The 12,849-nt window shown below is 45.2% G+C and overlaps 1 protein-coding gene across 1 annotated transcript in view; it reads right to left on the reverse strand.

The window, feature by feature from the left end:
- The window catches only part of rreb1b (ras responsive element binding protein 1b), a 31,523-nt gene extending 19,309 nt beyond the window's left edge, over positions 1-12,214 (reverse strand). Inside the window, exon 1 of the mRNA XM_042071186.1 lies at positions 11,115-12,214. The gene's annotated coding sequence lies outside the window, so the exon portion shown is untranslated. The remainder of the gene's footprint in view (positions 1-11,114) is intronic.
- Between the last annotated feature and the right edge of the window lie 635 nt (positions 12,215-12,849).

A 12,849-nucleotide genomic window follows, 5' to 3' on the forward strand; every position in this document is an offset into this window, starting at 1 on the left:
TGGTTTACAAGACTGTGCTTGTAGAACACCGGGGAAAAGCCTGGGTGACTAGGATGCAGGAGGCCCATTTGGCGAGTCATGGAGGGTGACGTCACACTGACACATCTCCGCTGAGCAGGCCACGCTGCCGCCCCAGCAAAGGTAACAGGAGAGACTCGGCCCTGGGCTCTCGGTCCCTTGTTAAGCCGGTAAACTGAGACTTCCTGCCATCCCATAACACATCAAAGCCCCGCTGCCTGCCAAGTTTCCTTTCCAAGGCGGCGAGCAGACTAACCCCAAGGCGGCCAGCAGAGGCGTCGGCTGCTGCAGCCACCGCTCGCCCGCTATGCCATGCACCCCAACGGACGGGAGAGGCAGACCGGTCGATAGGAATGACAGGAAAGAAGAGATGACAAAGGGATACTAGGAGTGGGAGTAAAGGTGCTGGGGCAGCAGAGAGGCAGATGGGAGGCAGATCAGAGGGATTTGGAGGCGAGACAACGGGCTAATTAAAGTCTGACGAGCACAAACATGGCGGTGGTGGTGGCGAGCACTTTCTGCTCGTCATCACTTTTCCCCAGTCGCTGCCCAGGGAAGTGACCAAATGGCGGCCAGGAGGATTACAGAGGACCTGCAGAGGCTGGGGGGAGCCAATGGACTGAGCTACTGGGGAAGAGAAAAGAGGGCATCACTTCTAAAACTACATTTACGGAAATGAGCATGTCACAATAGTGCGAGTAAATTCTCTTTAAAAAGTCATTCTTGAAAATGAAAGGTGACCAACTTCTTTCCTCTCTCACTCTTGTGTGCAATCACGCTGGATGATGTCACAGCAGAGCTGGACAGTAGGAGTGAAGAAAAGCCCAGACTGGGAGAGTGACTACGTGAGTGAGTGAGGGTGTGTAAGCACGGGAGAGTGAGTCAGGGAGTGAGGGAGTGACCGACCATAGTGAGGCGGAATGTCTCGGCAGACGGCAGCAGCCGCCACATTGGCCGGTGACAGGCACAGGCAAGTGCAGAGGGCCCGGGCCTGGGCAGGTGATGCATCGTGTTGTGCTTGTGCTCTGCCTCCTGGATCAGTTTCAGCACAGCCCCACACACAGCACAGCACAGCAGAGGAGAGGGGAGCAGGGGGTGTGTGTGTGTGGGGGTGGGGGTGGGGGGGGGGGGGGGCAGTAGTGATGGCATCCGGCAGCACGGAGAGGAATAACACCACAGGAGAATAAGAGAGAGGAAGAGAAAATGAGGCAGAGGAGAGGAATGAGAGAGAGAAAGAGATAGAGTGAGAAAGCGAGAGAAAGAGAGAGAGAGAGCGCGAGAGAGAGAGAGAGAGGAATGAGAGAGAGAGAAAGGGAGGGAGGGAGAGTGGCTTGACTGGTTCGGCTGCTCTGTTTGCCTCTGAAAGCCTTGACTTAACTTCCCCTTGTTGTGTCTCTTTATCTGCGCGCTATCTGCACAACACATAGGCACTAATGTATACATGTATACAGACACATGAGCACAAGCACAGACAGGAACAACCACCACCACAAACACATAGACATACACATACATACACACACACACACACACACACACACACACAAGACACAGTGTGATGCACTGATCTTCAGACAGCTGTGCTCAACTACTCAGATGGTGAAAAAAAGAACTCACAGCGCATCAGCTCCATCAAATAAACGAAAAACATATTTAAACAAGAAAACAAAAAAAGTGCAGAAAAGCTGAACGTCTTTTGCATGATAGAAAAAACAAGAGCAACAGGGAGCAAAAAGATAAGAGTGAAGCATGATGAAAAGGGAGAGAGAGAGAGAAAGAGAGAGAGAGAGAGGGAGAAGAAGGAGAGAGAGGACCCCTAAGGGGTTAACAGTAAGAGCAGTGAGGGGCGGAGCGGGAAGCCCTTGGCAAAGCTGCACTCAGCTGTCAGTCCGAACAGGTGGCCCTGACGCGACCTTTGGCTTCTTTTGCATACAGCCTCCATTTTGTTTGAGGCTTCAAGGCTTAAAGCTCAACCAGCTTTTCTTAAAAAGAGAACTCACTTGTGTCCAGACGAACTGATGCTATCCAAATGTTGCTACCCCCCCTCCATCCATCCCCCATGGATGACTCTGTGGGTGTGTGTTTGTGAGTGTGTGTGTCCGTCCGTGCGTGCCTGTATGCATGTGTGTGTAAACAAATATTAACCAACATCATATTCCCAGTGTGGTAGGTGGGAGGAACATACTAGGTCAACCTCACCTGGATAAAGACCACAGCATCTTTAAATAACAGCGTTTGGCTATTTGAAGGAAAAGAATAGCAAACACAGTCACACACACACACACACATCAACACACAAAACACTTTCACACATGATGGTGTGGTTGATGGTGAGGTTTATTTCGTCCAGAGAAGCTCTTGAGCACACCACTGTTGACACAGACACAGACACACAGACACACACACACACACACACACACACACACACACACACACAGGCTCTGGTCGTATAGCTGCACAGCCCGGCAGCAGCCCACTGCAGAGCCACCCATTTCCAGCACTGTGCATTCCAAGCTATTTTAAAACTCAGCCTGCTTGCAGATTTACCCAAGCGTACACTTCTGTTCATTATTTCATAATCATTCCTCTCAAGCCCCTCATCCCAACCCCCCCCCCCCCTCCCTCTCCTCCTCTCCCTCCATCTTTCTCTTTTTATCTTTTTCCTTTTCCCGGTCCTCACCTTCCTCTCCTCCACCCTTTTTCTCGACACAATGAGACGACACAACGGGCCACAGACGCGAGCTGAGGGCAGCGGAGCGGCCGCGGCCCATCACACAATCCAGCAGCAGCAGCAGCAGCAGCACTGAAGTTGAAGTAGGTCAGAAAGTTTATTTGGCAGCGTGGAGCATGTTTACACGCTTAGATCCCTCTGCCTCTCTACTATATTCCCCACAGTCTGACCAGCCTCCCACCCCCCTGGTTAGGCCCTTGTGATTCACAGCTCTCTCTGTCTCTCTCTCTCTCTCTCTCTCTCTCTCTCTCTCTCTCTCTCTTGTGGGCTCTCGCTCACTTCCCCTCCCTCAGTCCCTCTCTGTCTGTCTTCCTCTCTTTTTCTCTCTTCTGCAACATCCTAGAACCCAAAAGCTCATATGTTCCAATAGTTTGAGCTTCATTCACCCTCTCTCTTCACCCCTATTCTTCTACTTCCATCTGGTAGACTCTTTCAGTCCCACAGTCATCATCATGTTTTGTTAGCGTCTTGCTCCTTTTCCCCCTATTCTCTTGTTGTCTTCTTCACATTTTGCCACTTTAGCCTGCATTGTGTTTATCGTTCACACTCTGTTTTTCTACTCTGTATTTAGCTCTCTCTCTCTCTCTCTCTGGTCTGTGCTGCTGCTGACGAGTACTCTCTGCTCTCAGAATCACACTTACACAGGAATATGAATGAAGTCACTGAGCTGACTAAATTATTAACACAAGAGATCCGGTTTTATTGGTTGAAATCATGTGTTGTGCTGCACTGCACAGCAATAGCTTTTTACTTCCTGTTGAGAGTGTTCTTTATCTAACTACTTGTTTTTAACTCATTCATCCTTCTCTCAACTTCAGGACCCTTCATTATAGTGGATGGCCACATCATCAGCCAGGGCCTGAGGTTCCCATAGAAACTCCCATCCACTGACCTACACCTTCAAGCTGCCACCTCCTAGCCCCTCCTACACACTGACTCCTCCAATCTCCACTCCCTCTACTCATGTCATGTGACCCTTCCCTGGCCAATCCAGTAGGGGCAGGTCAGATGACAGAGCCTGGGCAAGCTGAGGAGTGGGGGTTGTGTGAGAGGGATTGACACCTGGGAAACAGCAGGAGACAATCCATCAATCACCATGTGTGTGTGTCTACTACTGCCACAACAGCAACAGGCCTGGGCATTACACACACACGCATATGTGCAGTCGCTCTCATTCATACACAGACACATGCCGCACACACACACACACACACACTCCAAAACTGCCACTCCGAAATAAGAGTCACATTGTGCTTGGGCAGCTCTGCTGTAGCAGTGGGCTTTATGAGAATCAGAGCCTTGGGACAAGCTCCTACTGTATAAGAGGGCAATTCATCTGGAACAGGGGAGGGGGCAATAGCTCTACTGCCACTCTGGAGGAGGCAATTCATTTCAGTCTTTTGGGGAATACACATGAGCAGATCTGAGGAAAACTCATGCGAGCCTATAGCTAATTGTACATGAGCCATGCAGTTACCACATAGAGTTTTTAGAAAGCTCATCTTTTCACCATCTTTCAAACATCTTTTCTTCTCATACAGAAATGGGTTTCTCTAATCATAACACTGCATCACGTGACAAGCTTGTCACCTCATCCACATCCGTCTTATTTCATTTTGTTGCAGAGACATCATACAGAGTAGAGGATAGACACCAACAAGTTATTCTTAAACTAAAGGCTAATTATTAATTCATGCTCTATCACTATTTTGTGCTCCATCAATGGCTTGCACTGGGAGCCAAAACAATTACCTACCTCTAATCTCAGATCTATGATATGAGCACAGCCCAAGATCTTCAGATCATGATTCTTCCACTACATTCAGATTTGTTATAGGGTACAACATGTCTACATCAGCCTATTTGGCAAATATTATCTAGTTTATCTAACACTAGTTTGAGGAATATGACTGAATTCAGTTTAAAATAAAAAATTTAAAAAAAATCACATTTCCAAAATGTTGAATTCAGCGCAGCCAGTCCCAAAGTTACCAAAGCGAAACCATCCTGCATTGACACTACACTAATACCCGCGCAACAAATGCTATTTCCACCTTGTCTGTCATTACTCTGGATCACAAAGAGCAAGAGGGTAAGTGCCAAACAATAAAAATCAACATGCCATTGCTCATTTTATACAAGAGCCAGTTGTGTCCATCCATCCTACAACAATGAGGCCTGATTCTGAACACACTTTAAGCTGATGATGACTCCAAATATGAAATATAATCTCTTGTACTTTGACCTGCCTGGCACGCGGGTGAGATTCACAGGCAGAGGAACGTTGGTCGGCTTTCTATCTCTGACAGCACACTCAGTTAAAAAACTAACAAAGCTCAACAAAACCAACACAATCAAAACAAAAACAGTGATTGCTCAAAGCTAGGGTCATCATGAGGAACCTGCAGAAACCCTGACATCAAGGAAAGGCTCTTATCAACACAATGACCCCCACCATCATGATGGAACAGTGGAGATACCACTCTATTTTAAGTGTTGCTAACTCTCCAGTGGCTAACTAACCTACTTTATTACTAACTGTGTGGTTATCCCTACACCCCTTGCCAGGATGTTTGGTTCTGATTGGGTAGAGGATGCTCCACACCGACCAGGCATCAAGCCCTGTACATTGACAGGTCTCTCAGCTGCCCTCAAAGTGATAAACAAACCACAGTCTCAGGACTGTGCAGCAGGACACTGATGGGCCATGTTTGTCCCGGGGTGTGTTTAGCCAACAGGGCCTCCATGGCTGCGTTTTTTGTGACACATCATGTGTCAGCGGGTCCATCAGGGAACTGGGCTGCTATGTCAGGTCACTGGTCAGGGTCAATGGCTTAGGGAGTGCAGGAAGCCATGCTGGAGAACTGGATACACTGTAAGCCTTCAGTTTGTTCCCTAAAGTCTTTAGCACAGCATAGTGCTGTGGCTCCGACACCGGCACACCAATTCGACAAAGTAAAAGTTTGTAAATAAAACTACACTAGATAAGTTAATTATTCGAGTGTGGTCACTACTACGTTTTTGTTTGTGATACTTTACTTCCTTACTGTGGCTACAATGCAGGGGAGCAAGCCTAGCCTAGCCTACCTATCCATCACTAAAACAAGATAGGAAAGGCTTCATTCAAGGTTTCCCTGATAGTGTGCTGATTCACTATCCAACTGCATGCAAAAAGTGCTGAAGACCTCAGTGTTTTTCAGTTTTTCATCTTTAAAAATGAGGTAACAATATCCACTGAGATATAACTGGTGCATTTAAAAATGGGAATCACATCATTCATCCTTTAAGAAAGCTAAGATTATTGATGGAAGTGAAGTTTAAACCTAAGGTTTATGACATGGAGATACACATTTAAGCAATTGTTTTTTTTTCTGTTTGCAGGTCCTTGTCATAAGACCCAGGCTGGATTTCATGCTCTCCTTTTGCTCTGATGAGTGCTCTATTACATTCCTCTGAACCAGGAGCACAAGTCTCATACCCTGTGATAAGGGAGTTAATATTTACAGGAACTCTGGAACGAACCAGGCTACAAGAGGCACAAGTGACCTTTGCCTCGTTTCCATGCTTCATTTTATATATTTTTTTTTCACCCACTGAAGGTCATGTTATCCATTTTCTCTCTGAAAGAAGCTTAGGAGGTAGTTTGATGCTACATTCATTCACTTTCATTCAGAAGTCCTGAGATGAATTGTTTTTGACCACAACAGTCTCTGGCTAGTTTCACTTGATTTGCTTAGAGAACGCTGTGATTGTTAGTAAACTTTTAAGATGTTTGCACATCACTTATGTGCCCAACAGGTTTGAAGACTTGAGGGCTGTAAGTCAGTGCTTCAGGAGCATCACTAATCCACAGCATGTTGCATGCTAGCAATCCTCCATTATGTGTGTGGGTGTGGGTGCGTCTCAGTGTGTGTGTGTGTGTGTGTGTGTTTGTGTGTGTGTGGTTAGGAGACGGGAGCGGCTGGGTTTCACATCACTGAAAGCAGGCCCTTTCTGGCCCATTGTCTACACCACCTCGGGGCATGTTGGGATAGGCTGCTAAAGGGCTGGCTGCCTTGCCTTCATCCCTCGGGATGGCGAGAGCAGAGCGTGAACATCCTCCCGCATCCATGCCTTTCTCTCCCCCTTTCACCAAACATCTCCAGGTGTCTTTTTCTATGGTGGACTAGGGACAAAAGAGGAGGGAAAAGGCGACACAGAGGAGAGCTACTCTGGAACAGGAGGAGGGCAGAAAGATCTCTGTGCCCTTCATTTTGCAATGACACATAAAAATGCGGTCCTGCCTCTTCATCACAATATTTTAAATCAGTGATCCTTATGGCGTTGTGCTTTCACAGCAGTGTGTTTCTTGCTTTAAGAATCGATGTTGCAAACTTAACCGAATTACATTACACTGCCAATGGTGGAGAAGCTGGGAGGGGGGGTGCTTATTTAATCTAAATCAAAACAATTAACAGTGGCAGCCTGATGAGTTGAATGTTAAGAGTTTTAGTAAGGTCTGGGATGGAAAGCTCTATGAGAGGAGTATTGAGCCGAAGCTTCGAACACATCTGGTTCCCATTGCTCAGCCTTCTCAGAGACACAGAGGAGGATCTGTCCAACCGGAGTGAGAGCTTCGGCAGCTCCCTCGGAGTCTGCTCTTGGCTGTTAAGACTCAGCATGGCCGCCGTGCCAGATTATCATCTACGCCTCCTCCTGACTCCAACTCCAACTAGTCCAATCGAAAGCTATGGACATTAAGAGCTTGATGTGACGACTTCTACAAGTTTTTAAATGTCACCGATATATAATGAGTCGTAACAGAGGAATGTCATTTGTTAGTCAGGATGAAGATATTAGCAAATGGCAACTGCTGCCAAATATGCACCTCTCCACCATCCTGGCCCAATCACCCTCCCTCTCCTCCTCTCCTCCCTCCATTCACAGTCCTGTGTATTCTACACTACAATGGTGAAAAATATTATCAAAAATATGCATTTTGTCCTTGAACAACAAACAATAACAGTACTGTGTCAATTTGCAATCTTGTCTTGTGACAAAAGTAGAAGTATTAATAACTTAACGGGGTCATCACTTTTGGGGCAGCTGACATGCTGACCTAATGTTAACTTGAATTGGATCACTTAAAACACTCTACACCCATTCATGACTAGGCTTACGAATGCATTACTAATACACCAGTTACAGGCAGAGTCAACTTCACACTGAAGATGGCCTGTTCTAGAGAAACAGGTTATACGATGCTGCTTTGCCTGACATCCTCCCCCATCTCTCTCTCCACCTCCCTGCCTCCTTCCCTCCCCCTGCACCGATCCCAAATGAGCAACAAGTGTAGCTCTTCTTGAGTACCGACCCTCCCCCCTTTCTGTTCTACCTCGAGAAGCTATCACAAATCCACAGACTGTGAGCAACTGCCAGCTGACAAAACTGTTTAGTCAGCAACAGAGCCAGGGTGGGAGAAAAGGGGAGGGGGAAACCAGGGGAGAAGAGGAGAAGCCAGTACGAGTTGTGGGTAATCTGTTCTCGCTCTCTCTCCCTCCTTCTTTCTATCTATCTTTCTTTTCTTTTTTTCCTCACACACACAAAAAAACACATGCATGACAGATGAGTTTACAGGACTCATGTTAAAACCTTCGGCAGGACCACAGAGTTAAAGTGGGAGGTTACTGTATCCAACTTCCTCCATCTTCCTCATACACAGACTGTTTCATTTCCTGTCAACCACATCCCTACTCTGCTCACAGCCTCCATTTTCAGATTAGTCCATCTCTCTCTCCTCTTCTCTCCATCTGAGCATCAGTGATGGTCTTTGAGACCACAGGAAAGAGGTGTAGCAGAGAAGCATGTTACCCCTAGTTGCTAATTAAGAGGGAAGTTGTTTCACAGTAAATGGCTACACCATATCCTGAACTACATGGCTAAAATAGGCCAAACATCATCTGTTAGAGCTTAAGAGTTTAACTTATATTTAGGGAAATTATTGTGTGCTACTCAAACCCACTATATTAAGCTTTTTGGTAAAACACAGAATTGAGCAATCATAATATAACGTCAATGTGCATTTTCCAAGAGCATATATAAATAAATGGTCAACTCGCTATTGCAAGGAAAAAAAACACAGCACAAAACAGTTAGCATCCTTGATGAGAAAAACCAACACAACAACTCTTCGACATCTCCCCAACCCACGCAGGTACAGTAGCACATTCTACATCATGTCTAGCACCTAAACAGGCCTCCCATCCCCTGTGAGAGAGAGGGAACATAATCTTATCCAAAATAGGCGCGTTAAAAATAGGTCCCAAGCGAAAGAGGATGCCCATAGTACCCGTGGACGAGTGAAGAGAGCGCCCATCACTGGGGAGAAAAGGCCTGCTGAGGTGACCCGCCACTCTCCATCCTCCACAATTTAGCTCTCTGACCCTCTGGCCTGCCAGATTGGTCACTTATTAGTAATTACATTCATCATTTACAAATTACACAAGCACATTTGTGCATCTGCTGCTTCAACCTTGACTATATAGTTTTGAGAAATGCCCACCAGTAAGGAAGGAGGAGGCCAAACTTCATTTTATAACTTGTATTTTAACTTCTATGGGTGTGGCTCCTCAGTTGTGGTGACCAAAGCCACAGATTCATCACAGGTGTGTGGGCCACATTTGTTTCACCAGACACCTGAATATGCCTCATATCTGTGGCATGTAAAATCAACCAAGCCTGAAGTTATTCAATGCTTTTGAAATTGTATGGGATTTCGGGTTAACCAGATGCTTTTGGCTTCTGGTTCTTGTAGCCTATTGACAGCAGTTTGTTTCTCACTATCCTCTGTTGACTACCCATTTAAAACAAGGGAGATTATCCCCCAACCCCATTTCATGTTGTACCATTGAGCTTAATGTGCCTTAGGCTTTTCAGCCTGCCTCAGGCTTCACACGTCTGAATCGCACCGAACAAACAGATCTCCACCCAACACCTAGCTCTATTGTGCAAGCAGCCTTTTCAATGGAGATATAACTGGTACTCTCTTCTCAGTTTATGTCTAGTACTGCTTCAAAGGCCTGCTTGAAAGGCCAAAACTGTAATGGGAGTTCCACTTTTTACACTTGATTATAACCTATTTTATAAACACCCAGCATTTGTTCTATGTAGTCTATCTAAAGTTAGTCTATCATTACTGCATCCAACCTTGAAAAATACCTGGCCACCGCGTTTCTTAATACACATCATCTGAAAGCTGATGGTTTAAGAATCAGCGCTGAGCTGGAGTAAAATTGTGGATGATACTGCCTCCCTAGGCCTCCTGGAGACCCGTGTAGAATTTCGTAATGGAATGTGAACTGTTCATCCGGATCTGCACTCTGCTCTTCTATGACTCTCGAAAGTTAAACGATCATGGGAAAAAGATGGGAGGAGAGTGATCAAAAAGCCAGAGGCAGGACACTCATTGTGTACAACATGTACTAAACAGCAACTTAACCTGTTCTACAGTATAAAACTACTTACTTGTTTACTAACAGTAGCACCGCGTCGACAACTTGTTTGTCTAGACTCAACCTTGCAAACAATAGTTCATATGTGTTATATTGTCCAGGCTACTGATCAGCAATTACATCTTCCATGTTTAGTTCCATCTTTGAGGAGAGTAGCCTATCTGATGAGGAAACTCGCGCCGTTGACTCGACGCCCGCATTATACTTCCTCCTTTGGGACGACATTTGTTCCTAAATATCCCTTTTACTTGACGGGTATATAAAGTCACAATGCAGAGATGATGATAACGATATATGATGTGTACAGACAATATGAAGACAACCCAAATAAACTATTTGTAAAACATCTCTGCAAGGTCAAAAACGTAAAAAGGACGCGTGCCCCCCCCCCCCCCCCCACACACACACACACACACACACGTTGGCTCAGATCAAAGTACACTGAATGATGTGGATGCTTCGCCGCTCCGTCGACACAAACTTGGTTTCAATCTCAAGTTATCAATCAGTCATTCGGTCTCAATATACAAGTTAAATTGAACCACGAAAGCAAAATACAACAAATATATTCTCCAATCCTCCATCTCGAGTTACCGCAGCCCAGGTAGTTATAAATACATGTGCGCAAAGGACGGACAGTCAAATTCCTGTAGTCAGGCGATCGAACTATGGATGAGAGTGAAACTAGGAAGCGCTGCCGACCTGTAAAGAAAGCTAACTTTATCCACACATCTCATTCGAAACTGTTTCAAACTTCAGTAGCCTAGTATCTATCTTACAAACTCATATCGTTGAACATCTGTCAATGTGTATGGCAAATATGAAACCAAGAGATGCCTGTTGCATTGGCAAACTTTTCAAACTAGCCTACTTACATTTGACTTTGTCGGGGTTGGGCTGCTTGCGCCGAGGCATAGATGATGGTGAATGGAGATGATGGACTTAGAAAAAACTGCAAACTTGTTCCGGAGAGCAATCAAAATGGCGTTTCAGATGATGTTCAAAGTTCGTCAACTCAATAATTTAACCCCCCTCAGGTTTCTCCTCAAAAAGAAGTAGGCCTGCGATGGAGAATGTCGACAGTCGACAAGGGGGAGAAAACTCACTTTTTCTTCTCTTTCTCCCACTTAGGTCGTTCCTAGGCGCTGCTCACTAAACCTGATAAGTAGACACATCACGTGTTGCTCCTAGTCTCCAAGGGGACGTGTTACTGAGGCTGCTGCCACTGCGGTTCAGCATGTGAGCATCTCTACGGGAGGGGTCTCCATCGAGCTGGGAGGAGGGGTGGAGAAGTTACCAAATTGTTATCTTCCCTGTCTGAAACTGCTCCGGTGGCGTCACAGAGTGGGGGATGATTGTCAGAAGTTTCACGCAGCATCAAATAGTTGACTTTACAAACTATTGTGTAGACTAGGCCTGCGTTTTAAGTTGGGCTACCCGACTAATCATCCACTGGACCAACTTTTATTTAGAGTAGGGTAGGCTATGTTAGACAACTCAGCGAAGTCTTGCGCAAAAGTTTTTTTTTACCGTAGTGAAGAGTCGTGTTGAACCTATATTTTTACATTTCAATGTCAATGATATTCCAGGATTTACCATTCCCCGTGTGCTATACGCTATTGCAGAAGTTCACCCCATTATCTAATTCATGTTGATAAACGTACGTTGCCAAGAAACGGCTAACCTACCTCACGCTAAAAAGTTATGTTGCTTGCACGTCATCAGTGTATTGATTGTCAACTATATTATGCATTTATATGTCGAGTTTTGGTAGTAATACGTAGATGAAGGTGGGGGAATTGTAACGTATTGATTAAATAAGTGTAGCTTAGAAGTCTTCTTTCGATGCCATGTTTGTTACGGTGATGCAATCTTCCCCTAGCCTCGCGCTCTGGCGCCTCCAGCCCATCACATGAGACGAACACCTGTTGGTCGTTACGGTGCAACAGAGAACATCACTCATCTTAGTGATACTCTGAAAAGAAAGAAACAGCATTTCTGTTCACTTGAAAGACCATTCAAAATTAATACAAGTTATTGATTTGCGCGATACTCTAATGTTTTTCAGTGTTTTCAGATTTGGTTTGTTCGCAAGTCACAATTCATCACATAGCCTAATGCATTCCTTATTGTGCTGCTCTAAGTGAACAAAACAAAACTCTCATTAACAATTAAGTTTCACTATAGGCCTAATTTTTCCTTTTCTTGTGGATAATAGCAGCCAAAGGTTACCTTGCTTATGACAATAGGCTATCCTTTCATCTTAATAAACCTCAAAGATGCAGGCTTACATTTATCATAGGTTTCTTCTTTTCATTTAGGATGTAGGGTGTTGTTCCCTCAGAATATCCTCAAATCATTAGGTCACCAACAGTAAAAGTAAGGCTTTTATCCTTATACGACATAGAGTTTGTATTTATTCAGGGAGAAATCAGACTATCACGATTAACATAATGTACAGACTAAAGAACAAAGATAGGCCATGTTGGCAAGAAAACAAGCGAAACACTACACCTTCAAGCAAAGCAAATCCATGGCTCAACATATTCACAAATTCTCTTCATATTTGACATTACTGTATGTCATATGTTCAAAACATATGCAAAGAAA

The sequence above is a fragment of the Alosa sapidissima genome, chromosome 1, assembly GCF_018492685.1.
Source record: "Alosa sapidissima isolate fAloSap1 chromosome 1, fAloSap1.pri, whole genome shotgun sequence".
NCBI classification, from domain to species: Eukaryota; Metazoa; Chordata; class Actinopteri; order Clupeiformes; family Clupeidae; genus Alosa; species Alosa sapidissima.